At 43.6% G+C, this 27,787-nt stretch overlaps 1 protein-coding gene across 5 annotated transcripts in view; it reads left to right on the forward strand.

The window, feature by feature from the left end:
* The window catches only part of LOC141161605 (uncharacterized), a 273,682-nt gene that overhangs the window by 1,730 nt on the left and 244,165 nt on the right, over window positions 1-27,787 (forward strand). The window contains exon 2 of one of the 5 annotated variants that reach the window (XM_073646645.1): window positions 25,749-25,869. The exons of the other annotated variants lie outside the window; for them this stretch is intronic. The gene's annotated coding sequence lies outside the window, so the exon portion shown is untranslated. The remainder of the gene's footprint in view (window positions 1-25,748; window positions 25,870-27,787) is intronic. 5 annotated transcript variants of the gene reach the window in all.

The raw sequence follows: 27,787 nt of genomic DNA on the forward strand, positions 1-27,787 counted from the left end.
GGGAAGATCTCATGTAATGTAATATATGTCTATTACATTACATGAGATCAGTGATCAGAAAAATAAAAATTAGTGTCCCATACAGGGACTAAGTAAAAATGTAAAAAAAAGTAAAAAAAAAAGTTTTTAAACTGTTAAAAAAAAAAATCACAAAATAAATAAAAATAAATAAAAATAAATAAAATATTAAACCAATAAATCCGTATATTTTTACAAAACCAAAAAGAGAACACATATTTGGTATCGCCGCATCCAAAACAACCCGAGCTATAAAACTGTCACACTAATTAACTCCTTCTGTGCACACCGTAATAAAAATAAATAAAATAACGGAGCAAAAAAATATGCTTTTTCATCATATCGCCAAACAAAAAGTGGAAAAAAATGCGATCAAAAAGCAAAATAGAAATAAAAATGGTACCGCTGAAAACGTCATCTTGTTCCGCAAAAAACAAGCCGCCATACAGCTCCATCAGCCGAAAAATAAAAAAGTTATAGTGCTCAGAATAAAGCAACGCAAAAAAAATATTTTTTTCTATAAATTTGTTTTATTGTGTAAAAGCGCCAAAACATAAAAAAAATACAGTAAGTGTAGTATCGCTGTAAATGTACTGACCCGTAGAATAACGCTGCCTGATCACTTTTACCACACGCAGAACGGCATAAAAAAAACCTCAAAGAACAATTCCTGAATTGTTGGTTTTTGTTAATTTTACCTCCCAAAAAACGGAATAGAAAGCGATCAAAAAATGTCACGTACGCAAAAGTGGTACCAATAAAAACGTCAACTCCTCCCGCAAAAAACAAGCCATCACATGACTCTGTCGTCCGAAATATAGAAAAATTATAGCTCTCAAAATATGGTGATGCAAAAACTAGATTTTGCAAAAAAAAGCGTCTTTTAGTGTGTGACAGCTGTCAATCATAAAAACCCGATATAAATCTGGTATCTCTGTAATCGCACCGACCCGAAGAATAAAGTAATCTCATCACTTATACCGCACGAGGAGCGGCGTAAAAAATAAATAAAACCAATTCTACACCTGCTACTGATTTGTTTATTATGTCTCCAAAAGATCGCAGTAAGGCTCTGCTCACATTTATCCTGCGCTCTGCGCTGAGCACTTACACCAGAGTTTCCGTGTAAATCTCTGAAATACGTGATTCAGCCAGAACCCATGACGGAAGATTCCCTGTAATGAGGCAGATATAGGCCACTGTGGACGCCGTCTAGCCTGGGATCCCACGGTGTCATTTGTTTTAGGCGTGCATAAAAGTGAGGTTGGCCACAGTTTTGTGCACTTCTGAAAAAAAGGACACCGCTAAACAGAGGCCAGACGGAGTCCAGAGTAACTCTGCTGCCTCATTACAGTGAATGGATCCCGCAGGGGTTTCATCTGAATTATATCACTTGGAAATTTAGATGGAAACCCCGATGTAAGTGCTCAGCCTAGAGCGCCGGATAAATGTTACATAAAATGTTCCCAATAAAAGCTTCAACTCAGTCCTCAAAAAAAGCTAGTCCCCACTCAGGTCTGTCATCTGTTAAAAATATAAGGGACTTCCAAGTTACTGGTAGCAGAAAGGCTCTGGAAAAGCAAAATGGCCCTTGCCCCCCAAAAGAAATTCAGAAAATTTTGTGCTCCCAAATCCAAATGCCTATTCTACAATAATTTGTTCTCCAATTGTCAAATAGCGCTCCGTCCCCCCCAGATTTCGCCGTATGGCTGAGCGGTACGATACAGCCACATATGGAGTATTGCCACTTTTAGAAGAAATTGTGTGACACATTTCAGCACCATTTTTACCCATTGCCCTGTGTGAAAATGTAAAATCTGAGGGTAAAACATTTTTTTGTGGTAAAAATATAATTATGCTTTTTTCACTGTCCAATGGTATAAATTGAAAAATTAAAAAATACTCACTACTTCCCTAGATGAATTCCTTGAGAGGTGTAGTTTACAAAATGGGGTCACTTGTGGGGGTTTCTGCTGTTTCGGCATGTCAGCGACTCTTCAAATGTGACATGGTGTCTGCCACCTATCCCAGCCAACATAGCGCTCCTTTCTCTTCCGAACCCTGCCGTACACCAAAGCAGTGGTTTTCCCCCACATATGGGGTATCGGCGTACTCAGGAGAAATTGCACAACAAATTTCATGGTGCAATTTATCCTATTACCCTTATGATAATGCAAAATTAAGGGATGAAAAATAGTTTTGTGGGAAAAATGTGAAAATTTTATTTTTACAGCTCAATATTATAATCTTCTGTGAAGCACCTTGGGGTTCAAGGTGCTCACCACACATCTAGATAAGTTCCCTAAGGGGTCTAGTTTCCAAAATGGTGTCACTTGTGGGGGGTTTCCACTGTTTAGGCACATCAGGGGCTCCCCAAATGCAAGATGGCGTCCGCTAATTATTCAAACAAATTTTACATTCAAAAAGTCAAATGGCGCTCCTTCCCTTTCAAACCGTGCCGTGCGCCCAAACAGTGGTTTGCCTCCACATATGGGGTATCAGCGTGTTCAGGAGAAATTGCACAACAAATTTCATGGTACAATTTTTCCGATTACCCTTATGATAATGCAAAATTAACGGATGAAAACGTTTTTGTGGGAAAAATGAGAAAATTTTATTTTTACAGCTCAATATTATAAACTTCTGTGAAGCACCTTGGGGTTCAAGGTGCTCACCACACATCTAGATAAGTTCCCTAAGGGGTCTAGTTTCCAAAATGGTGTCACTTGTGGGGGGTTTCCACTGTTTAGGCACTTCAGAAGCTCTCCAAACGCAACATGGCGTCCGCTAATTATTCAGACAAATTTTACATTCAAAAAGTCAAATGGCGCTCCTTCCCTTTCAAACCCTGCCGTGCGCCTAAACAGTGGTTTGCCTCCACATATGGGGTATCAGCATGTACAGGAGAAATTGCACAACAAATTTCATGGTGCAATTTTTCCTATTACCCTTATGATAATGCAAAATTAAGGGATGAAAAACGTTTTTGCGGGAAAAATGTGAAAATTGTATTTTTACAGCTCAATATTATAAACTTCTGTGAAGCACCTGGGGGTTCAAGGTGCTCACCACACATCTAGATAAGTTCCCTAAGGGGTCTAGTTTCCAAAATGGTGTCACTTGTGGGGGGTTTCCACTGTTTAGGCACATCAGGAGCTCTCCAAACGCAACATGGCGTCTGCTAATTATTCAGACAAATTTTATATTCAAAAAGTCAAATGGCGCTCCTTCCCTTCCGAACCCTGCAGTGCGCCCAAACCGTGGTTTTCCCTCACATATGGGGTATCAGCACGCTCAAGAGAAATTGCACAAAAAAATTTGGGGTCCATTTTTTCCTGTTACCCCTGTAAAAATAGAAAAAATTGGGTCTAAAGTAACATTTTTATGAAAAAAGTTAAATGTTAATTTTTTTCTTCCACATTCCAAAAATTCCTGTGAAGCACCTGAAGGGTTAATAAAGTTTTTGAATGTGGTTTTGAGCACCTTGAGGGGTGCAGTTTTTAGAATGGTGTCACTTTTTGGTATTTTCTGTCATAAAGACCCCTCAAAGTGACTTCAAATATGATGTGGTCCCTAAAAAAATGTTTTTGTAAATTTTGTTGGAAAAATGAGAAATTGCTGGTCAACTTTTAACCCTTATAGCTCCCTAACAAAATAAAATTTTGGTTCCAAAATTGTGCTGATGTAAAGTAGACATGTGAGAAATGTTATTTATTAACTATTTTGTGTGACATATGTCTCTGATTTAAGGGCATGAAAATTCAAAGTTAGAAAATTGCTAAATTTTCAAAATTTTCGCCAAATTTCCGATTTTTTCACAAATAAACGCAAGTTATAGCGAAGAAATTTTACCACTATCATGAAGTACAATATGTCACGAAAAAAGAATCTCAGAATCAGGGGAATACGTTGAAGCGTTCCAGAGTAATTACTTCATAAAGTGACAGTGGTCAGAATTGAAAAAATTGGCCCGGTCACGAAGGCAAAAACAGGCTCTGGTGCGAAGTGGTTAAGAGACTTGAAGCCTTCTATTCAAAATATATACTAAACATTGTAAAGTATTGGTTAAGGAGTAGTGTTGAGCGAACGTGCTCAGATAACGTGTTATCTGAGCATGCTCGGTCTTATCCAAGTATTCTATCCGTGCTTGGCTAATATGTTTGCCTCCCCGCGGCTACCTGTTTTCCGGCAGTATGCAGACACAACACATGCGGAGATTGCGTGTTTGTTAGGCAATCCTCACATGTATTGCGCCTGTCTACCACCGATAAACATACAGCTGGGAGGAGGCAGCCGAGCATGCCGAGAATACTCGGATAATACGTTATCTGAACACTTTCGCTCAACACTATTAAGGAGTTTTTTGACAGTGTCTTTGAAATCGGTTCCTTCTATTTTTCCTCTTCTTTAATGTGTGAAGCCTCGAATGTTTTGATCTGCAAGCCTTACAAGGATGTTCAATCTTGTGATTCTTATAGGCCAATATCCTTGAATGCCAATATTAAAATTCTTGCAAAGATGTTGGTGGGTAGATGGAGCCAAGTGATGATTGACATTGTTCATGAGGATCAGAGGGGATTTATGGAGGGAATTTAAATGGTGGACAATGTCAGGTGACCTCAGATGAGCTTGACAGACATGGCAGTCAACATTGGTGACAAAGCTGTGCTATCCCTGGAAGCTACTTAGGTTTTTGTCTATCTTCAATGGTTTTATTTAAGGCTAGTATTGGAAAGATTTTGCTTTTTTCCCAATTTCTTCAAATGGCTTAAAAGGGTTGTCCAGTACTTTTAATATGCCAATGTGTTTTAATGATAAATAGAAGCTTCTTTCTAATTACCTGCTGGTGCTGTTTCTGCCTGTGAGCGTCGCTATCGGTGGCCGCTCACAGGCAGCACATGACCCCCTACTGACTTCATGTCAAGTGAGGCGTGACTCAGAGCTGGGATCCCCGCGGTGGCTGCTGGGTTGTGGGCGAGGTTATTCCTCGTGTCACACCCAGCATCCACCGCGTGCTTTCCCAATGAATGGGGACAGGGAGAGCGCGTGGTGGATGCCAGGTGTGATGCACGGGATACCCCCGCCCACAACCCAACAGCCACCAGTGGAACGCGGAAGAGGGAGGCAATTAGAAAGAAGCTTCTATTTATCATTAAAATACATTGGCATACTGGACAACCCCTTTAAGTTAATTTATAGAGACCAAAGGCCGCTACTTATGTCAATGGGGAAATATCCTCAATATTCAAATTAACAAGGTTTACGCCAGGGATGAGCTGTCTAACTGCTATTGTTTGCTATTGAACAAACTGCGGCCCACATAATAACTAGTGTGGGTTGAGGGTCTAGAGGAGAGACTCAACCCCCATCCCCACACAAAAGTGCCTACTCAAAAATATATATATAAACAGGAGAACCATTGAGTATAATGGCATTAGAAGCTTTATTTAATAAATAATTCATTTAAAAATAGTATATCACATCAAATATATAGAATATTACAAGGATGGAGACATGCAGACAAATGAGCCATATTCCATTGCTGACCTCTACGGGGAGCCCACCCAAGGGGTCATGGAGCACAGTGATGCAGGGATAGAAAAAGGAGCAAGTGATCCAACAGCTTAAATTCAATTATACTGAGGTCATGGAGCCCACTCTATCACAAAAACTATGTAGCACCTCACTCACCCAATGAAGGGGGGGCCCAAATCTGAGAGGAACAGCGCAGGGATGGAACAATTGCAGGAGACAGCCTCGACGCTCGTTTCGCCGATGATTTACCTTGGCTTTCTCAAGAGGCATGTGTGGTTGCGCTTTCAGGACCTTTAAGTACGCCCCCAGGAGGTCACATGTGTTGTCACGTGTTTTTCCATTATGGCTGCCAAGCATCAGATGAAAACGGCGCATGTGCTGCGTCTACTACCGCCTCCATGTACGCGCACATAACTCTTGTAGTTCACCTCACTATGTGTCAGCAGTCATCATTGCTCTTATACCAACATATTCTCTGGCTCAATTATTTTGGTTTTGTTCTAGTTTTTTTTACTTTGTACAAATGGACGTGGCTCCCCCTTTTTGGACTTTTCAGACATCATTTCCGGTGATTGATCTTATAAAGGCACTTCCGGTTCAGCGATATCAAGACACCGTTGACCTGTGTTAATGTCAGTGTGCGTCCCACCGTGGAACACACACGTCATTTCCGGGTATACACTCTGCTTGATGCACGCTCTATCTCAGCTGGAAGAGGCATCTGCAGACCCAGAGGTGACGTCACTGCACCTGCACATGGGCACTGAATTATAGACCTCTAGGGTCTAAATGTCAGGCATGCGCAATTGTGGCAATAGGACAGGGGAGTACAATAGGCTACATAGGACCCTATACCAGAGGGGAGTATGTTATGCATTAACACATCAATTAAGGGGGATATTTAAACCTAGTTCTGGACATTGTTCCATAGACAGCTATCCTGCAGCAGCTTCATCCATCCTGATATCCTGCAGCAATTCATATTATGCTGCTTCATCTATTCTGGGCATAGAATTCAGCTAACGGCCTCTTGATGAACCATCATGACTGGAGAAACGCATCAAGACAAAATTTAGATATGAGATAAGTTTAATAATCTATTCGTGTGTATTCTTTACTCATTGTTACTTTTATGCTAGGAATATCTCTGTACTAGAATAAGCAGTCACCTTATCCTTTGTGCTTAGCTCACCTACAGTGGGGAAAAAAAGTATTTAGTCAGCCACCAATTGTGCAAGTTCTCCCACTTAAAAAGATGAGAGAGGCCTGTAATTGACATCATAGGTAGACCTCAACTATGAGAGACAAAATGAGAAAACAAATCCTGAAAATCTCATTGAAAAAAATTTCTTTCCAAATCAGACAAATTTTGGTGGAAAATAAGTATTTGGTCACCTACAAAAGTTAGTCTCAATACTTTGCTATATATCCTTCGTTGGCAATGACAGAGGTCAAAGGTTTTCTGTAATTCTTCACAAGGTTAGCACACACTGTTGCTGGCATGTTGGCCCATTCCTCCATGCAGATCTGCTCTAGAGCAGTGATGTTTTGGGGCTGTCACTGAGCAACACGGACTTTCAGCTGGTTGCAGGAGATCTCTACTTTTGGCATTACAGACATCTTCTTAGAGTCTGTCTCTAGGGCCCAGCGGTTACTTCCCTCTGGCTAATTAACTCCCTGGCTCGAATGTATAAATACCTGGTGTGTTCTAGAGGGAGGTGCCGGTGATATTCATCACTACTTGTGAAGGTTTTAGCAAGAGCAGTACTTTGTCCTCTCTGGAGCTTGAGGATGTGTGCGCATTTGTCTGGAGTTGTCTAAAGCTAAGCAATTTCCCCCTGTTTGTCTTTCTTTGTTGTCTATAGTGTTTAGTGGAGATTGACTAGTGTTCATCTCCTCCCTTCCCTAGCCTGAGCCAAGCGCCAGGGAAAGACAGAGCGAGGTACGCATGCAGCGATTGATGAAGAGCCAATACAGAGATGTTAGGGGAGACAGGGTGACGCTAGATCAACCTAGGAGGCCTCCACTTCCCCCCCCTTTCCCTAGAGTTTGGGCTCCCTTTCCCTCTTCCCTTTGTGTTGCACTTAGTCTTTCCACACCGTGCGTGTCATTATCGCCAGCCAAGCACATTTTGGAAAGGAAAAAAAAACTGACACTTTGCGTTTTTTTTCTCTCTGTGTGTTTTTGAGTGTGGACCTTTTTTTTTTCCCTTTCTCCCTTGGTAAGGGTTCAGTTGCGGAGCTCGCAAAGCAGTTTCACTGTCTGTCTCTGGAGGTGAATGACCTCCTCTGTGAGGTTCAGCAGCAGCATCAGCGGTTGCAGGTCGCAAATGTGGGGGTCTCTGCAGGTAGGCCTGTCAAGCCGGAACCCAAGGTTACCCTCCTGGACAGGTTTTCCGGAGGTAGAGACAAGTTTTTTGTATTTAAGGAGGCATACAAATTGTATTTTAAACTTTGTCCTTAATCCTCCAGAAATGAGGAGCAACGGGTTGGTATTGTGATCTTTCTATTGCAGGGAGATCCTCAGTCATGGTCGTTTTCCTCACTGCAGGACTCTGTTTGTCTCCAGTCTGTGGAGGGGTTTTTTGGGGCTCTGGCCCTCATCTATGATGACCCTGACCGAGTCGCCTTGGCTGAGTCTAGGCTACGTCGCCTTCAGCAGGGGAATCGGTCAGTGGAGACGTACAGTTCGGAATTCCGTAGATGGGCAACGGATTCCAAATGAAATGACTCAGCCCTTAGAAGTCAATTTTGTGAGCGGCTTTCTGAAAGGTTGAAAGATGCCTTGGCAGTATATGAAACCCCTCAGTCCTTGGAAGCTGCCATGTCGTTGGCCATACATCTTGATAGATGCCTACGGGATAGACCGGTGATACCACCTTCTCCATGGCCTTCTTGTTGGCATTGTGTACCTCTGCCGGGGGAGCGCTCTGGAGGTAAGGCAGGAAAAAAGGCATATTTTTTTCTTGGGGAAAAAGGGACATTTTGTTGGGTTTAAGGAGGCATGCAAATTGTATTTTAAACTTCGTCCTTACTCCTCCGGAAATAAGGAGCAACGGGTTGGTATTGTGATCTTTCAATTGCAGGGAGATCCTCAGCCGTGGGCGTTTTCCTTACCGCAGGACTCGGTTTGTCTCCAGTCTGGGTTCCCTTTCCCTCTTCCCTTTGTGTTGTACTAAGTCTTTCCCACACTTAGATGTTGTGATTTTTTTTTATTCCTACAGGATTCTGATGTTTGCGGGCCCTGGGCCCGCAATAAATCCCCATCTCTTGTATTAATTATAATGTTTCCCCCCTCCCCTGCACATCACAGTGCCCTGTACCGCTGGCAAATCCCACGCCTGACAGCTTCTTCCTCCCTTCTATGCTTATTGTACAGGAGGGATTTTGTGCGCAGGTGCCGGAGAGTCACTGTGACTTCCGCTCCACAGACCTCCAGCGTGCGCAACACTGAGGTGCTCTCTCCACTTCCTCCTTGCATTGTCATCATTAGAACCATATGCATATACAGTACATATGGTTCCTAACAATGATGATACAGGGAGGAAATGGGGAGAGCACCTTAGTGTAGTTCATGCCGGAGATCACTGGACACTGTGTGGATGACGTAGGTCGCGTCATCTACATGAAGGAGGACAGTAGAGAGGCATCGAATCAAGACAAGACATCTTTTTTTCTCATCTGCAGACTAGATTGGAGACTTTTTTTTTACACCATTCCAGTATACTGTAAAAAAGGCCCTAATGGCGATGGCTATACTTCATATGGGAAAAAAAAACTTGTGACAGATTGTGTTTAAACACAGTGCCCTAATCTAAAATCTTTTTGTGCATAATGTCCATGTGTGAAACTTTCCCATCTAATTTGTCCCAGCTGGGGAACGCCCCAAAAAAGAGTGACCCAGTAATAATGTTCTTGTACACAGTGCCCTCAGCACAAATTGCCCCTTTATACAGTGATACAGTCATAGGCATCCTATTAATCAAGTGGTTATTCATTTCTGTCCATACAGTATAATGGTCCCACATAGTGCTCCATACAGGATAATGGCCACAAAAAGTGCTCCTTACAGTATAATGGGCAACCATATAGTCCTCCATACAGTATAATGGGTCCCACATAGTGCTCCATACAGTATAATGGGCCCCACATAGTCCTCCATACAGAATATTGGGCCCCACAGTGTTCCATACAGTATAATGGGCAACCGCATAGTCCTCCATACAGTATAATGGCCCCACACAGTCCTCCTTACATTATAATGGCCACAAAAGTGCTCCTTACAGTATAACGGGCAACCACATAGTCGTTCATACAGCATAACGATGCCTTGTATTGCCTTCCATACAGTATAATAGCCCCACATAGTGCACCATATAGTATAATGGCCCCACATAGTGCTCCATACAATATAATGGGCACAAAAAGTGCTCCATACAGTATAATGGGCAACCACATAGTCCTCAATACAGAATAATGATGCACCGCATCACCTTCCATACAGTATAATGGTCCAGCATAGTGCACCATGCAGTATAATGGCCCCATATAGTGTTTCATATAGTATAATAGCCACAAAAAGTGCTCAATTCAGTCTAATGGCCTCACATAGTGCTCCATACAGTATACTGGCCAACCACATAGTCCTCCATACAGTATAGTGGCTCTAAATAGTGCTCCATACAGTATAAATGGTCCCCACATAGTCTTCCATACAGTATAATGGCCACAAAAAGTGCTCCATACAGTATAATGGCTACAAAAAAGGCTCCTTACAGTATAATGGCCCCACATATTGTTCCATACAGTATAATGGCCACAAAAACTGCTCCTTACAGTGTAATGGACCACCACATAGTCCTCCATACAGTATGATGGCCCCCACATAACCCTCCATACAGTATAATAGCCCCCACATAGTCCTCCATGCAGTATAATGGGTTCCACATAGTGTTCTATACAGTATAACGGCCCCACACAGCTCGCCTTATTGTATAATGGCCAAAAAAGTGCTCCTTACAGTATAATGGGCAACCGCATAGTCCTTCATACAGTATAACGATGCCCTGCATTGCCTTCCATAAAGAATAATGACCCCACATAGTCCTCCATACAGAATAATGGCCCACATAGTCCTCCATACAGAATAATGGGCCCCACATAGTGCTCCATGCAGTATGCTCCCTGCATCACTTTCCATACAGTATAATGGTCTAACATAGTGCACCATCACCATACAGTATAATGGCCACAAAAAGGGCTCCTTAATAATAATAATAATAATAATAATAATAATCATTTTTATTTATATAGCGCCAACATATTCCGCAGCACTTTACAATTAAGCGGGGATATCTACATACAATAAATTCAATACAAGATAAGACAGTTTAAACAGTTACATTAGGAGTAAGGTCCCTGCTCGCAAGCTTGCAATCTACAAGGAAATGGGGGTTACACAATAGGTGAAAAGTGCTTGTTATTCCAGGTCTGCACAGAATGCAAAATATACAAAGAAAAAAACACAAAATTTGAGCTTGGTTTAAAATGGTATAAGTGCAGCACATAAATGCATGTCTCACAATGGCCATAAATCAGAAAAACCTGCAAGAAGCAAAATGAAAATAAACCCTGCTGTAAATAAATAAAAAACAAGTACATTTAAATAAAATAGGGTTCTTAGTAACACTGTTTTTGTTCAAAAATAGTATGAAAGCTATCCCACCAGTGACAAGGTGAACCCGTTCAGTATAGAACCTACTCTGTCTAATGTTAAAAACCTTATCATGTGTCAAAGTAGACCTCTGTGTGAATAAGGGCAGACTGAGGCCCCGGTCTGAGTTTATATTGGACCCTGTAGCGAATGGGCAACCAGTGTAATGACTGGCACAAGATGGAGGCATCGGTGAAGCGGCTGGACAGAAATACGACCCTGGCTGCCGCATTCAGAACAGATTGAAGAGGAGAAAGTTTGGTAAGAGGGAGACCGATCAGAAGAGAGTTGCAATAGTCCAGACGAGAGTGAATAAGAGCGACAATAAGAGTTTTAGCAGTTTCAAAGGTGAGAAAAGGTCAGATTCTGGAGATGTTTTTAAGATGCAAGTGACAAGAGTGAGTGAGTGATCAGATATAGGGAGTAAAGGAAAGGTTAGTGTCGAATATGACCCCAAGGCAGCGGGCGTGCTGCTTGGGAGTTAAGGTTCAACCCTCCAAGGTAATTTCGATGTTATGTAGAGTTAGGTTAGTAGAGGGGAGAAACACAAGAAGTTCAGGTTTGGAGAGATTCAGTTTAAGATAGAGGGAGGACATGATGTTAGAGACAGCACACAGAAAATCCTTGGTATTTTGTGCTAGGTGTGGCAAGACGACTTGCTCAGCTCTCCCGGAGGCAGACTCAGGACACACGTTCTCAGGTTACCTTTCTGCTCGTTTATTATGGCATAAACTCATGCAGGGTTCCACAGGAAAAAGAAATAAGAACCCCTTTGGGTTAAACGGGAAAACAGAAGAAAATATAGCACAGTCCATAGGTGAGCGGGTTCCTCCCGCTCTCGGTAGCACAAAGTGCACAACAAAGTCTTTGTAAAAAGCCCTGCAGCTTCCACAACACTGCCTGGAGACTTCACTCTCCACACCATACTCCAGAGAAAAAAAAAGGGACTGAGCTTTTACACATTGCTCAGCCACACCCTGAGGGGAGATAGGTGGAATGGCGTCCCGCCCTCTTTGCCATTCCCATAAAACCGCACACCCTTTAACAGAGTAAACACACCAGCATATAGCATGCTGGCAGAAATAAAGTAGGTCATAGTTCACACAGGAGAGCATCCTGAGTGACACATACCTCCCCTCACATATAAAACCAGTGACACTGTCACATAGGGTAGGGGTGATGTCAGGGGAAGAAGTGTATAATTGGGTGTCGTCAGCATAGAGATGATACTAGAACCCAAATCTGCTGATTGTTTGTCCAATAGGGGCAGTGTATAGAGAGAAGAGGAGGGGGCCTAGGACTGAGCCCTTAAATCCAAGTTGGATTTAAGGGGAGCCTACAATCTGGTTAGAATCAGAGAGGGGGACGAATGGAAAACAGCGTTCAATACCTCGGAAGGACATGTCGAGAGTCTGGTTATGTCTTTTGCTTTGACCAATGCACCTGCGGTATTCCAGCATTTCATAAATTATATTTTCCATCATTTGGTGGGGAGGTTTGTGGTGGTCTATCTGGATATTATTTTGGTTTACTCACCTGATTTTAAGACACATTGGGGACATGTTAAGCAGGTGCTCCAGATATTAAGGGATAACAAACTTTATGCCAAACTGGAAAAATGTGTTTTCGCTGTTCAGGAGGTACAGTTTTTGGGGTACTTGCTGTCATCTACAGGTTTTCGGATGGATCCGGAGAAGATCCGTGCAGTCCTTGATTGGGAACGTCCCGAGAGCCTGAAGGCTCTACAACGTTTGCTGGGCTTTACTAACTTTTACCAGAAATTCATCCAAAATTACTCTGTTATTGTGAAACCACTTACTGACATGACTAAGAAGGGGTCTGATTTTTTCAAATGGTCAGATGCTTCCCTCCAGGCTTTTTCTTCCTTAAAGAATCATTTTGCCACTGCACCTATACTCAGTCAACCTGATGTTTCCCAACCCTTTGGAGGTTGATGCATCGGATGTCAGAGTGGGGGCTGGGTTGTCTCAGGGACCATCCCCTGATAAATTGTGTCCGTGTGCCTTCTTTTCTAAAAAATTGTCTTTGGCTGAGAGAAATTATGACGTGGGTAATAGGGAACTTTTGGCGATCAAATTGGCGTTAAAACAAATGGCACCATTGGTTGGAGGGGGCTGTCCATCCTATTGCTGTTGTTAATGACCATAAGAACCTGTCATACCTCCAGTCAGCTAAACATCTCAACCATAGGCAAGCCAAATGGTCCCTGTTTTTTACTAGGTTCAATTTTGTTGTCACTTTTCATCCAGGGGTCAAAAATGTCAAGGCTGATGCTTTGACGTTACATCAACCTAGGAGGTCTCCACTCCCCCCCCCCCCTTTCCCTAGAGTCTGGGCTCCCTTTCCCTCTTCCCTTTTTGTTGCACTTAGTCTTTCCCACACCTTGCATGATATTATCGCTGCTCGAGACCATTTTGGAAAGTAAAAAAAAACTGACACTTTGCGCTTTTTTTTTTTCTCTGTGTGTTTTTTGGGCATGAACCTTTTTTTTTCCTTTCTCCCTTGGTATGGGTTCGGTTGCTTAGCTCGCAGAGCAGTTCCACTGTCTGTCTCTGGAGGTGAATGACCTCTGCTGTGAGGTTCAGCAGCAACATTAGCGGTTACAGGTTGCCAATGTGGGGGTCCCTGCAGGTAGGCCTGTCCAGCCTGAACCTAAGGTTGCCCTCCTGGACAGGTTTTAGGAGGTAGGGATATTTTTTTTTGTATTTAAGGAGGCATACAAATAGTATTTTAAACTTCGTCTTTACTCCTCCGGAAATGAAGAGCAACGGGTTGGTATTGTGATCTTTCTATTGCAGGGATATCCTCAGTCATGGGTGTTTTCCTCACCGCAGGACTCTGTTTGTCTCCAGTCTGTGGAGGGGTTTTTCAGGGCTTTGGCCCTCATCTATGATGACCCTGAGCGAGTCGCCTTGGCTGAGTCTAGGCTACGTCGCCTTCAGCAGGGGAATCGGTCAGTGGAGACGTACAGTTCGGAATTCCGTAGATGAGCAACGGATTCCAAATGGAATGACTCAGCCCTTAGAAGTCAATTTTGTGAGCGGCTTTCTGAAAGGTTGAAAGATGCCTTGGCAGTATATGAAACCCCTCAGTCCTTGAAAGCTGCCATGTCTTTGGCCATACGTCTTGATAGATGCCTACGGGATAGACGGGTGAGACCACCTTCTCCGTGGCCTTCTTGTTGGCGTTGTGTTCCTCTGATGGGGGAGCGCTCTGGTGTGGTCTCTGCAGGTAGGCCTGTCCAGCCTGAACCCAAGGTTTCCCTCCCGGACAGGTTTTCTGGCTGTAGGGACAAGTTTTTGGATTTAAGGAGGCATGCAAATTGTATTTTAAACTTCGTCCTTACTCCTCCGGAAATGAGGAGCAACGGGTTGGTATTGTGATCTTTCAATTGCAGGGAGATCCTCAGTCGTGGGCGTTTTCCTTACCGCAGGACTCGGTTTGTCTCCAGTCTGGGTTCCCTTTTCCTCTTCCCTTTGTGTTGCACTAAGTCTTTCCCACACCTAGTTGTTGTGATTTTTTTTTATTCCTACAGGATTCTGATGTTTGCGGGCCCTGGGCCCGCAATAAATCCCCATCTCCTGTATTAATTATAATCTTTCCCCCCTCCCCTGCACGTCACAGTGCCCTGTACCGCTGGCAAATCCCACGCCTGACAGCTTCTTCCTCCCTTCTATGCTTATTGTACAGGAGGGATTTTGTGCGCAGGTGCCGGCGAGTCACTGTGACTTCCGCTCCAGAGACCTCCAGCGTGCGCAACACTGAGGTGCTCTCCCCACTTCCTCCCTGCATTGTCATCATTAGAACCATATGCATATACAGTACATATGGTTCCTAACAATGCCGATACAGGGAGGAAATGGGGAGAGCAACTTAGTGTAGTGCACGCCGGAGGTCACTGGACACTGTGTGGATGACATAGGTCGCGTCATCTACATGAAGGAGGACAGTAGAGAGGCATCGAATCAAGACAAGACACCTATAGGACCGGACCGCAGTGTATGTGAGTATAATAAAAGCTCTTTTTTTCTCATCTGCAGACTAGATTGGAGACTTTTTTTACACCATTCCAGTATACTGTAAAAAAAAGCCCTAATGGCGATGGCTATACTTCATATGGGAAAAAAAACTGGTGACATATTGTCTTTAAATACAGTGCTCTAATATAAAATCTTTACGTGCATAATGTCCATGTGTGAAACTTTTCCATCTAATTTGCCCCAGCTGGGGAACGCCCCAAAAAACAGTGACCCAGTAATAATGTTCTTGTACACAGTGCCCTCAGCACAAATTGCCCCTTTATACAGTGCTACAGTCATAGTTATCCTATTAATCAAGTGATTATTCATTTCTGCCCATACAGTATAATGGTCCCACATAGTGCTCCATACAGGATAATGGCCACAAAAAGTGCTCCTTACAGTATAATGGGCAACCATATAGTCCTCCATACAGTATAATGGTCCCACATAGTGCTCCATACAATATAATGGGCACAAAAAGTGCTCCATACAGTATAATGGGCAACCACATAGTCCTCAATATCACCTCAATATCACCTTCCATACAGTATAATGGCCCCGCATAGTGCACCATGCAGTATAATGGCCCCATATAGTGTTTAATATAGTATAATAGCCACAAAAAAGTGCTCAATTCAGTATAATGGCTTCATATAGTACTCCATACAGTATACTGGCCAACCACATAGTCCTCTATACAGTATAGTGGCTCTACATAGTGCTCCATACAGTATAAATGGTCCCCACATAGTCCTCCATACAGTATAATGGCCACAAAAAGTGTTCCATACAGTATAATGGCTACAAAAAAGGCTCCTTACAGTATAATGGCCCCACAAATTGTTCCATACAGTATAATGGCCACAAAAACTGTTCCTTACAGTGTAATGGACCACCACATAGTCCTCCATACAGTATGATGGCCCCCACATAGTCCTCCATACAGTATAATAGCCCCCCACATAGTCCTCCATGCAGTATAATGGGCCCCACATAGTGTTCTATACAGTAGAATGGCCCCAAACAGCCCTCCTTACAGTATAATGGCCATAAAAGTGCTCCTTACAGTATAATGGGCAACCGCATAGTCCTTCATACAGTATAACGATGCCTTGCATTGCCTTCCATACAGTATAATGACCCCACATAGTCCTCCATACAGAATAATGGCCCACATAGTCCTCCATACAGAATAATGGGCCCCACATAGTGCTCCATGCAGTATGCTCCCTGCATCACTTTCCATACAGTATAATGGTCTAACATAGTGCACCATCACCATACAGTATAATGGCCACAAAAAGGGCTCCTTAATAATAATAATAATAATTTTAGTTATATGGCGACAACATATTCCGCAGCACTTTACAATTAAACGGGCATATGTACATACAATAAATTCAATACAAGGTAAGACAGTTTAAACAGTTACATTAGGAGTAAGGTCCCTGCTCGCAAGCTTACAATCTACAAGGAAATGGGGGTTACACAATAGGTGAAAAGTGCTTGTTATTCCAGGTCTGCACAGAATGCAAAATATACAAAGAAAGAAACACAAAATTTGAGCTTGGTTTAAAATGGTATAAGTGCAGCACATAAATGCATGTCTCACAATGGCCATGAATCAGAAAAACCTACAAGAAGCCAAATGAAAATAAACCATGCTGTAAATAAATAAAAAAGAAGTGCATTTAAATAAAATAGAGTTCTTAATAACACTGTTTTTGATCAAAAATAGTATGAAAGCTATCCTACCAGCGACAAGGTGAACCCGTTCGGGATACAACCTACTCTGTCTAATGTTAAAAACTTTATCATGTGTCAAAGTTGACCTCTGTGTGAATAAGGGCAGACTGAGGCCCCGGTCTGAGTTTATATTGGACCCTGTTGCGAATGGGCAACCAGTGTAATGACTGGCACAAAATGGAGGCATCGGTGAAGCGGCTGGACAGAAATACGACCCTGGCTGCCACATTCAGAACAGATTGAAGAGGAGAAAGTTTGGTAAGAGGGAGACCGATCAGAAGAGAGTTGCAATAGTCCAGACGAGAGTGAATAAGAGCGACAATAAGAGTTTTAGCAGTTTCAAAGGTGAGAAAAGGTCAGATTCTGGAGATGTTTTTAAGATGGAAGTGACAAGAGCGAGTGAGTGATCAGATATACAGTTATATGAAAAAGTTTGGGCACCCCTATTAATCTTAAGCTTAATGTTTTATAAAAATTGGTGTTTTTGCAACAGCTATTTCAGTTTGATATATGTAATAACTGTTGGACACAGTAATGTTTCTGCCTTGAAATGAGGTTTATTGTACTACCAGAAAATGTGCAATCTGCATTCAAACAAAATTTGACAGGTGCATAAGTATGGGCACCTCACCAGAAAAGTGACATTAATATTTAGCAGATCCTCCTTTTGCAAAAATAACAGCCTCTAGTCGCTTCCTGTAGCTTTTAATGAGTTCCTGGATCCTGGATGAAGGTATTTTTGACCATTCCTCTTTACAAAACAATTCCAGTTCAGTTAAGTTTGATGGTCGCCGAGCATGGACAGCCCTCTTCAAATGATCCCACAGATGTTCAATGATATTCAGGTCTGGGGACTGGAATGGCCATTCCAGAACATTGTAATTGTTCCTCTGCATGAATGCCTGAGTAGATTTGGAGCGGTGTTTTGGATCATTGTCTTGCTGAAAGATCCATCCCCTGCGTAACTTCAACTTTATCACTGATTCTTGAACATTATTGTCAAGAATCTGCTGATACTGAGTGGAATCCATGCGTCCCTCAACTTTAACAAGATTCCCGGTGCCGGCATTGGCCACACAGCCCCAAAGCATGATGGAACCTCCACCAAATTTTACTGTGGGTAGCAAGTGTTTTTCTTGGAATGCTGTGTTTTTTTGCTGCCTTGCATAACACCTTTTTGTATGACCAAACAACTCAATCTTGGTTTCATCAGTCCACAGGACCTTCTTCCAAAAAGATATTGGCTTCTCCAAATGTGCTTTTGCATACCTCAGCCGACTCTGTTTGTGGCGTGCTTGCAGAAACGGCTTTTTTCGCATCACTCTCCCATACAGCTTCTCCTTGTGCAAAATGCATTGTATAGTTGACCAATGCACAGTGACACCATCTGCAGCAAGTTGATGCTGCAGCTCTCTGGAGGTGGTCTGAGGATTGTCCTTGACTGATCTCACCATTCTTCTTCTCTGCCTTTCTGATGTTTTTCTTGGCCTGCCACTTCTGGCCTTAACAAGAACTGTCCCTGTGTTCTTCCATTTCCTTACTATGTTCCTCACAGTGGAAACTGACAGGATAAATCTCTGAGACAGCTTTTTGTATCCTTCCCCTGAACAACTATGTTGAATAATCTTTGTTTTCAGATCATTTGACAGTTGTTTTGAGGAGCCCATGATGACACTCTTCAGAGGAGATTCAAACAGGAGAACAACTTGCAAGTGGCCACTTTAAGTAGCTTTTCTCATGATTGCATACACCTGGCTATGAAGTTCAAAGTTCAATGAGGTTACAAAACCAAAAAAAGTGCTTTAGTAAGTCAGTAAAAAGTAGGTAGGAGTATTTAAAACAAGAAAATGATAAGGGTGCCCATACTTATGCACCTGTCAAATTTTGTTTGAATGCAGATTGCACATTTTCTGTTAGTACAATAAACCTCATTTCAAGGCAGAAACATTACTGTATCCAACAGTTATTACATATATCAAACTGAAATAGCTGTTGCAAAAACACCAATTTTTATAAAACATTAAGCTTAAGATTAATAGGGGTGCCCAAACTTTTTCATATAACTGTAGGGAGTAAAAGAAAGGTTAGTGTCGAATATGACCCCAAGGCAGCGGGCGTGCTGCTTGGTAGTTAAGGTTGAACCCTCCAAGGTAATTTTGATGTTATGTAGAGTTAGGTTAGTAGAGGGGAGAAACACAAGAAGTTCAGTTTTGGAGAGATTCAGTTTAAGATAGGGGGAGGACATGATGTTAGAGACAGCACACAGACAATCCTTGGTATTTTGTATTAGGTGTGGTAAGACGACTGCTCAGCTCTCCCGGAGGCAGACTCAGGACGCATGTTCTCAGGTTACCTTTCTGCTCGTTTATTATGGCATAAACTCATGCAGGGTTCCACAGGAAAAAGAAATAAGAACCCCTTTGGGTTAAACGGGAAAACAGAAGAAAATATAGCACAGTCCATAGGTGAGCGGGTTCCTCCCGCTCTCGGTAGCACAAAGTGCACAACAAAGTCTTTGTAAAAAGCCCTGCAGCTTCCACAACACTGCCTGGAGACTTCACTCTCCACACCATACTCCAGAGAAAAAAAAAGGGACTGAGCTTTTACACATTGCTCAGCCACACCCTGAGGGGAGATAGGTGGAATGGCGTCCCGCCCTCTTTGCCATTCCCATAAAACCGCACACCCTTTAACAGAGTAAACACACCAGCATATAGCATGCTGGCAGAAATAAAGTAGGTCATAGTTCACACAGGAGAGCATCCTGAGTGACACATACCTCCCCTCACATATAAAACCAGTGACACTGTCACATAGGGTAGGGGTGATGTCAGGGGAAGAAGTGTATAATTGGGTGTCGTCAGCATAGAGATGATACTAGAACCCAAATCTGCTGATTGTTTGTCCAATAGGGGCAGTGTATAGAGAGAAGAGGAGGGGGCCTAGGACTGAGCCCTTAAATCCAAGTTGGATTTAAGGGGAGCCTACAATCTGGTTAGAATCAGAGAGGGGTACGAATGGAAAACAGCGTTCAATACCTCGGAAGGACATGTCGAGAGTCTGGTTATGTCTTTTGCTTTGACCAATGCACCTGCGGTATTCCAGCATTTCATAAATTATATTTTCCATCATTTGGTGGGGAGGTTTGTGGTGGTCTATCTGGATAATATTTTGGTTTACTCACCTGATTTTAAGACACATTGGGGACATGTTAAGCAGGTGCTCCAGATATTAAGGGATAACAAACTTTATGCCAAACTGGAAAAATGTGTTTTCGCTGTTCAGGAGGTACAGTTTTTGGGGTACTTGCTGTCATCTCCAGGTTTTCGGATGGATCCGGAGAAGATCCGTGCAGTCCTTGATTGGGAACGTCCCGAGAGCCTGAAGGCTCTACAACGTTTGCTGGGCTTTACTAACTTTTACCAGAAATTCATCCAAAATTACTCTGTTATTGTGAAACCACTTACTGACATGACTAAGAAGGGGTCTGATTTTTTCAAATGGTCAGATGCTTCCCTCCAGGCTTTTTCTTCCTTAAAGAATCATTTTGCCACTGCACCTATACTCAGTCAACCTGATGTTTCCCAACCCTTTGGAGGTTGATGCATCGGATGTCAGAGTGGGGGCTGGGTTGTCTCAGGGACCATCCCCTGATAAATTGTGTCCGTGTGCCTTCTTTTCTAAAAAATTGTCTTTGGCTGAGAGAAATTATGACGTGGGTAATAGGGAACTTTTGGCGATCAAATTGGCGTTAAAACAAATGGCACCATTGGTTGGAGGGGGCTGTCCATCCTATTGCTGTTGTTAATGACCATAAGAACCTGTCATACCTCCAGTCAGCTAAACATCTCAACCATAGGCAAGCCAAATGGTCCCTGTTTTTTACTAGGTTCAATTTTGTTGTCACTTTTCATCCAGGGGTCAAAAATGTCAAGGCTGATGCTTTGACGTTACATCAACCTAGGAGGTCTCCACTCCCCCCCCCTTGCCCTAGAGTCTGGGCTCCCTTTCCCTCTTCCCTTTGTGTTGCACTTAGTCTTTCCCACACATTGCATGATATTATCGCTGCTCGAGACCATTTTGGAAAGTAAAAAAAAACTAACACTTTGCGCTTTTTTTTTTTCTCTGTGTGTTTTTTGGGCATGAACCTTTTTTTTTCCTTTCTCCCTTGGTATGGGTTCGGTTGCTTAGCTCGCAGAGCAGTTCCACTGTCTGTCTCTGGAGGTGAATGACCTCCGCTGTGAGGTTCAGCAGCAACATTAGCGGTTACAGGTTGCCAATGTGGGGGTCCCTGCAGGTAGGCCTGTCCAGCCTGAACCTAAGGTTGCCCTCCTGGACAGGTTTTAGGAGGTAGGGATATTTTTTTTTGTATTTAAGGAGGCATACAAATAGTATTTTAAACTTTGTCTTTACTCCTCCGGAAATGAGGAGCAACGGGTTGGTATTGTGATCTTTCTATTGCAGGGATATCCTCAGTCATGGGCGTTTTCCTCACCGCAGGACTCTGTTTGTCTCCAGTCTGTGGAGGGGTTTTTCAGGGCTTTGGCCCTCATCTATGATGACCCTGAGCGAGTCGCCTTGGCTGAGTCTAGGATACGTCGCCTTCAGCAGGGGAATCGGTCAGTGGAGACGTACAGTTCGGAATTCCGTAGATGAGCAACGGATTCCAAATGGAATGACTCAGCCCTTAGAAGTCAATTTTGTGAGCGGCTTTCTGAAAGGTTGAAAGATGCCTTGACAGTATATGAAACCCCTCAGTCCTTGAAAGCTGCCATGTCTTTGGCCATACGTCTTGATAGATGCCTACGGGATAGACGGGTGAGACCACCTTCTCCGTGGCCTTCTTGTTGGCGTTGTGTTCCTCTGATGGGGGAGCGCTCTGGTGTGGTCTCTGCAGGTAGGCCTGTCCAGCCTGAACCCAAGGTTTCCCTCCCGGACAGGTTTTCTGGCTGTAGGGACAAGTTTTTGGATTTAAGGAGGCATGCAAATTGTATTTTAAACTTCGTCCTTACTCCTCCGGAAATGAGGAGCAACGGGTTGGTATTGTGATCTTTCAATTGCAGGGAGATCCTCAGTCGTGGGCGTTTTCCTTACCGCAGGACTCGGTTTGTCTCCAGTCTGGGTTCCCTTTCCCTCTTCCCTTTGTGTTGCACTAAGTCTTTCCCACACCTAGTTGTTGTGATTTTTTTTTATTCCTACAGGATTCTGATGTTTGCGGGCCCTGGGCCCGCAATAAATCCCCATCTCCTGTATTAATTATAATGTTTCCCCCCTCCCCTGCACGTCACAGTGCCCTGTACCGCTGGCAAATCCCACGCCTGACAGCTTCTTCCTCCCTTCTATGCTTATTGTACAGGAGGGATTTTGTGCGCAGGTGCCGGCGAGTCACTGTGACTTCCGCTCCAGAGACCTCCAGCGTGCGCAACACTGAGGTGCTCTCCCCACTTCCTCCCTGCATTGTCAGCATTAGAACCATATGCATATACAGTACATATGGTTCCTAACAATGCCGATACAGGGAGGAAATGGGGAGAGCAACTTAGTGTAGTGCACGCCGGAGGTCACTGGACACTGTGTGGATGACATAGGTCGCGTCATCTACATGAAGGAGGACAGTAGAGAGGCATCGAATCAAGACAAGACACCTATAGGACCGGACCGCAGTGTATGTGAGTATAATAAAAGCTCTTTTTTTCTCATCTGCAGACTAGATTGGAGACTTTTTTTACACCATTCCAGTATACTGTAAAAAAAGGCCCTAATGGCGATGGCTATACTTCATATGGGAAAAAAAACTGGTGACAGATTGTCTTTAAATACAGTGCTCTAATATAAAATCTTTACGTGCATAATGTCCATGTGTGAAACTTTTCCATCTAATTTGCCCCAGCTGGGGAACGCCCCAAAAAACAGTGACCCAGTAATAATGTTCTTGTACACAGTGCCCTCAGCACAAATTGCCCCTTTATACAGTGCTACAGTCATAGTTATCCTATTAATCAAGTGATTATTCATTTCTGCCCATACAGTATAATGGTCCCACATAGTGCTCCATACAGGATAATGGCCACAAAAAGTGCTCCTTACAGTATAATGGGCAACCATATAGTCCTCCATACAGTATAATGGTCCCACATAGTGCTCCATACAATATAATGGGCACAAAAAGTGCTCCATACAGTATAATGGGCAACCGCATAGTCCTCAATATCACCTCAATATCACCTTCCATACAGTATAATGGTCCCGCATAGTGCACCATGCAGTATAATGGCCCCATATAGTGTTTCATATAGTATAATAGCCACAAAAAAGTGCTCAATTCAGTATAATGGCTTCATATAGTACTCCATACAGTATACTGGCCAACCACATAGTCCTCTATGCAGTATAGTGGCTCTACATAGTGCTCCATACAGTATAAATGGTCCCCACATAGTCCTCCATACAGTATAATGGCCACAAAAAGTGTTCCATACAGTATAATGGCTACAAAAAAGGCTCCTTACAGTATAATAGCCCCACATATTGTTCCATACAGTATAATGGCCACAAAAACTGTTCCTTACAGTGTAATGGACCACCACATAGTCCTCCATACAGTATGATGGCCCCCACATAGTCCTCCATACAGTATAATAGCCCCCACATAGTCCTCCATGCAGTATAATGGGCCCCACATAGTGTTCTATACAGTAGAATGGCCCCACACAGCCCTCCTTACAGTATAATGGCCATAAAAGTGCTCCTTACAGTATAATGGGCAACAGCATAGTCCTTCATACAGTATAACGATGCCTTGCATTGCCTTCCATACAGTATAATGACCCCACATAGTCCTCCATACAGAATAATGGCCCACATAGTCCTCCATACAGAATAATGGGCCCCACATAGTGCTCCATGCAGTATGCTCCCTGCATCACTTTCCATACAGTATAATGGTCTAACATAGTGCACCATCATCATACAGTATAATGGCCACAAAAAGGGCTCCTTAATAATAATAATAATAATTTTTAGTTATATGGCGACAACATATTCCGCAGCACTTTACAATTAAACGGGCATATGTACATACAATAAATTCAATACAAGGTAAGACAGTTTAAACAGTTACATTAGGAGTAAGGTCCCTGCTCGCAAGCTTACAATCTACAAGGAAATGGGGGTTACACAATAGGTGAAAAGTGCTTGTTATTCCAGGTCTGCACAGAATGCAAAATATACAAAGAAAGAAACACAAAATTTGAGCTTGGTTTAAAATGGTATAAGTGCAGCACATAAATGCATGTCTCACAATGGCCATGAATCAGAAAAACCTACAAGAAGCCAAATGAAAATAAACCCTGCTGTAAATAAATAAAAAACAAGTGCATTTAAATAAAATAGGGTTCTTAATAACACTGTTTTTGATCAAAAATAGTATGAAAGCTATCCTACCAGCGACAAGGTGAACCCGTTCGGGATAGAACCTACTCTGTCTAATGTTAAAAACTTTATCATGTGTCAAAGTTGACCTCTGTGTGAATAAGGGCAGACTGAGGCCCCGGTCTGAGTTTATATTGGACCCTGTAGCGAATGGGCAACCAGTGTAATGACTGGCACAAGATGGAGGCATCGGTGAAGCGGCTGGACAGAAATACGACCCTGGCTGCCGCATTCAGAACAGATTGAAGAGGAGAAAGTTTGGTAAGAGGGAGACCGATCAGAAGAGAGTTGCAATAGTCCAGACGAGAGTGAATAAGAGCGACAATAAGAGTTTTAGCAGTTTCAAAGGTGAGAAAAGGTCAGATTCTGGAGATGTTTTTAAGATGGAAGTGACAAGAGCGAGTGAGTGATCAGATATAGGGAGTAAAAGAAAGGTTAGTGTCGAATATGACCCCAAGGCAGCAGGCGTGCTGCTTGGTAGTTAAGGTTGAACCCTCCAAGGTAATTTTGATGTTATGTAGAGTTAGGTTAGTAGAGGGGAGAAACACAAGAAGTTCAGTTTTGGAGAGATTCAGTTTAAGATAGAGGGAGGACATGATGTTAGAGACAGCACACAGACAATCCTTGGTATTTTGTATTAGGTGTGGTAAGACGACTGCTCAGCTCTCTCGGAGGCAGACTCAGGACGCATGTTCTCAGGTTACCTTTCTGCTCGTTTATTATGGCATAAACTCATGCAGGGTTCCACAGGAAAAAGAAACAAGACCCCCTTTGGGTTAAATGGGAAAACAGAGCAAAATATAGCACAGTCCATAGGTGAGCGGGTTCCTCCCGCTCTCGGTAGCACAAAGTGCACAACAAAGTCTTTGTAAAAAGCTCTGCAGCTTCCACAACACTGTCTGGAGACTTCACTCTCCACACCATACTCCAGAGAAAAAAAAAGGGACTGAGCTTTTACACACTGCTCAGCCACACCCTGAGGGGAGATAGGGGGAATGACGTCCCGCCCTCTTTGCCATTCCCATAAAACTGCACACCCTTTAACAGAGTAAACACACCAGCATATAGCATGCTGGCAGAATTAAAGTAGGTCATAGTTCACACAGGAGAGCATCCTGAGTAACACATGCCTCCCCTCACATATAAAACCAGTGACACTGTCACATAGGGTAGGGGTGATGTCAGGGGAGGAAGTGTATAATTGGGTGTCGTCTGCATAGAGATGATACTAAAACCCAAATCTGCTGATTGTTTGTCAAATAGGGGCAGTGTATAGAGAGAAGAGGAGGGGGCCTAGGACTGAGCCCTGCAGAACCCCGATATTAAGGAGACGAGGAGAGGAAGAGGAGCCAGCAAAAGATACAGTGAAGGAGCGGTCAGAGAGGTAGGAGGAGAACCAGGAGAGAATGGTTTCATTGAAGCCTATACACTAGTGGCCAAAATTGAGGCAACACCTGCAGTTTTTCACCATCCATAGTGTTGAGCGAGCACTAAAAGTGCTCGACCCGAGCAACGAGCCCAATGTTAGTCTATGGGAGCATTTTTGCGGCGGCACCCCCGGCAGTCTGTAGAAAGCCTTAAAAAGTGCCCAAAACGATAGTGACAGTGCTCAAATGACATGGGGACAGCATGGGGATCGCCCCAGGAAGCATTTCTGACCCCCAGGTCACTGCTGTCAACAACGTGGTCAGAGGTATTAAGCCACTTTTAAGGGCTCACAATAAAACGTTCAAAAACGAAACTGAAAGTGCTTTCCTGTGAAATATTTTAAGGAAGTTCCTTTCCAGGGTAAAGACTTGTGTATAAGGTAAAATAAATAACCAAAAACAAAAATACTCCTCCACACCTTGGGCTATGTTCACAAGTAGCATTTTTTATGCGTTTTTGCACTTTTGTATTGCTTTCAACTGTGACAAATGCATTCACCGGGAAATGTCATTTTAACATTTTACAACCTTATCTATCCATGTGCTGTGTGTAACATACCTGGCGGCGTCCTTGCATGGTGGTCCATCTCCCACTGTGCAAGAGGGCGCACTTGATCTCCTGTCCAGAATGTCTCTCTGGCTTCCCTCCATGCTGTCTGTTTGTGTCTGTTTCTGCTGCTTAAGGGCGGCGCCCGATCACTTCCTGCCTTTTGTACCTGCTGTGGGTCACACCCCTTGTGCGTCCTCAGCCTATTGCTGTCTGTCACTTGGTATATAGCTCAGCAGCTCCCTTCTATCCCTGCCTGAGCATAGTGTTTCCTTCAGTGTGTGCTTGCACTCTGAAGGTGCCAGGTCCCGTCTCTTGTCTCCTGCTTTTTGTATCAGTTCCCGTGTCTGAACTGAGTCCTGTATGTCTCCTGCTTTGCGGTATCAGCTCCCGTGTCTGAACTGTGTCCTGTATGTCTCCTGCTTTGCGGTATCAGCTCCCGTGTCTGAACTGAGTCCTGTATGTCTCCTGCTTTGCGGTATCAGCTCCCGTGTCTGAACTGAGTCCTGTATGTCTCCTGCTTTGCGGTATTAGCTCCCGTGTCTGAACTGAGTCCTTTCTGTGTTCTCTTGTCTGTCCTGTCTGAACACGCTCCTAGCCTGTTCCTCCTGCCTTCTAGGGGCCGATTACCTAGACCCGTTCCTGTATCTTGTCTGACCTGTCTGAACACGCTCCTAGCCTGTTCCTCCTGCCTTCTAGGGGCCGATTACCTAGACCCGTTCCTGTATCTTGTCTGACCTGTCTGAACTCGCTCCTAGCCTGTTCCTCTCGCCTTCTAGTGGCCGATTTCCTAGACCCGCTCCTGTGTCTGGTCTGTCCTGTCTGAACACGCTCCTTGCCTGTTCGTTCCGCCTCTCTGGGGGCCGTATTCCCAGACCCGCTCCTGTATCCCTCTGCAGTGTCGGTCTCCTCCGTACACTCAGTTCCAGTCTGAACTCTCTCCTGTCCTTTACCTGTTTTGCCTCTATGTCCGTTCCCTTCCTTTTTCTGCAGAGTCTGAACTCGTACCTAACTCCTGCTTGTTGTCTCTGCAAGTACTGTGTGAGTATCTGGCTCTGTCTTTCCCTTCCTGTCTGTTCCGTGTGAACAGAGCCCTGTCCTCCCTGCTCAGCCTTGTCTGCACTCTAGCTGTGCTTGCCTGTAACCCTCTGCCTGTATTGTTCCTGAGTCCCGGTGTGTACTGGGTCCTATCCCGCCTGTGTTCCTACCTGCTAGTGCCTCCCTGTCTGCACTCTAGCTGTGCTTGCCTTTACCCCCCTGCCTGCATACCCGCCTGCCTGCATACCAGTCGTGCCTGCCTATACCCACCAGTCTGTGTGCCAGCCTAC

Source organism: Phyllobates terribilis, unplaced genomic scaffold (assembly GCF_046119375.1).
Source record: "Phyllobates terribilis strain yellow unplaced genomic scaffold, ASM4611937v1 Scaffold_9__5_contigs__length_417890890, whole genome shotgun sequence".
NCBI classification, from domain to species: Eukaryota; Metazoa; Chordata; class Amphibia; order Anura; family Dendrobatidae; genus Phyllobates; species Phyllobates terribilis.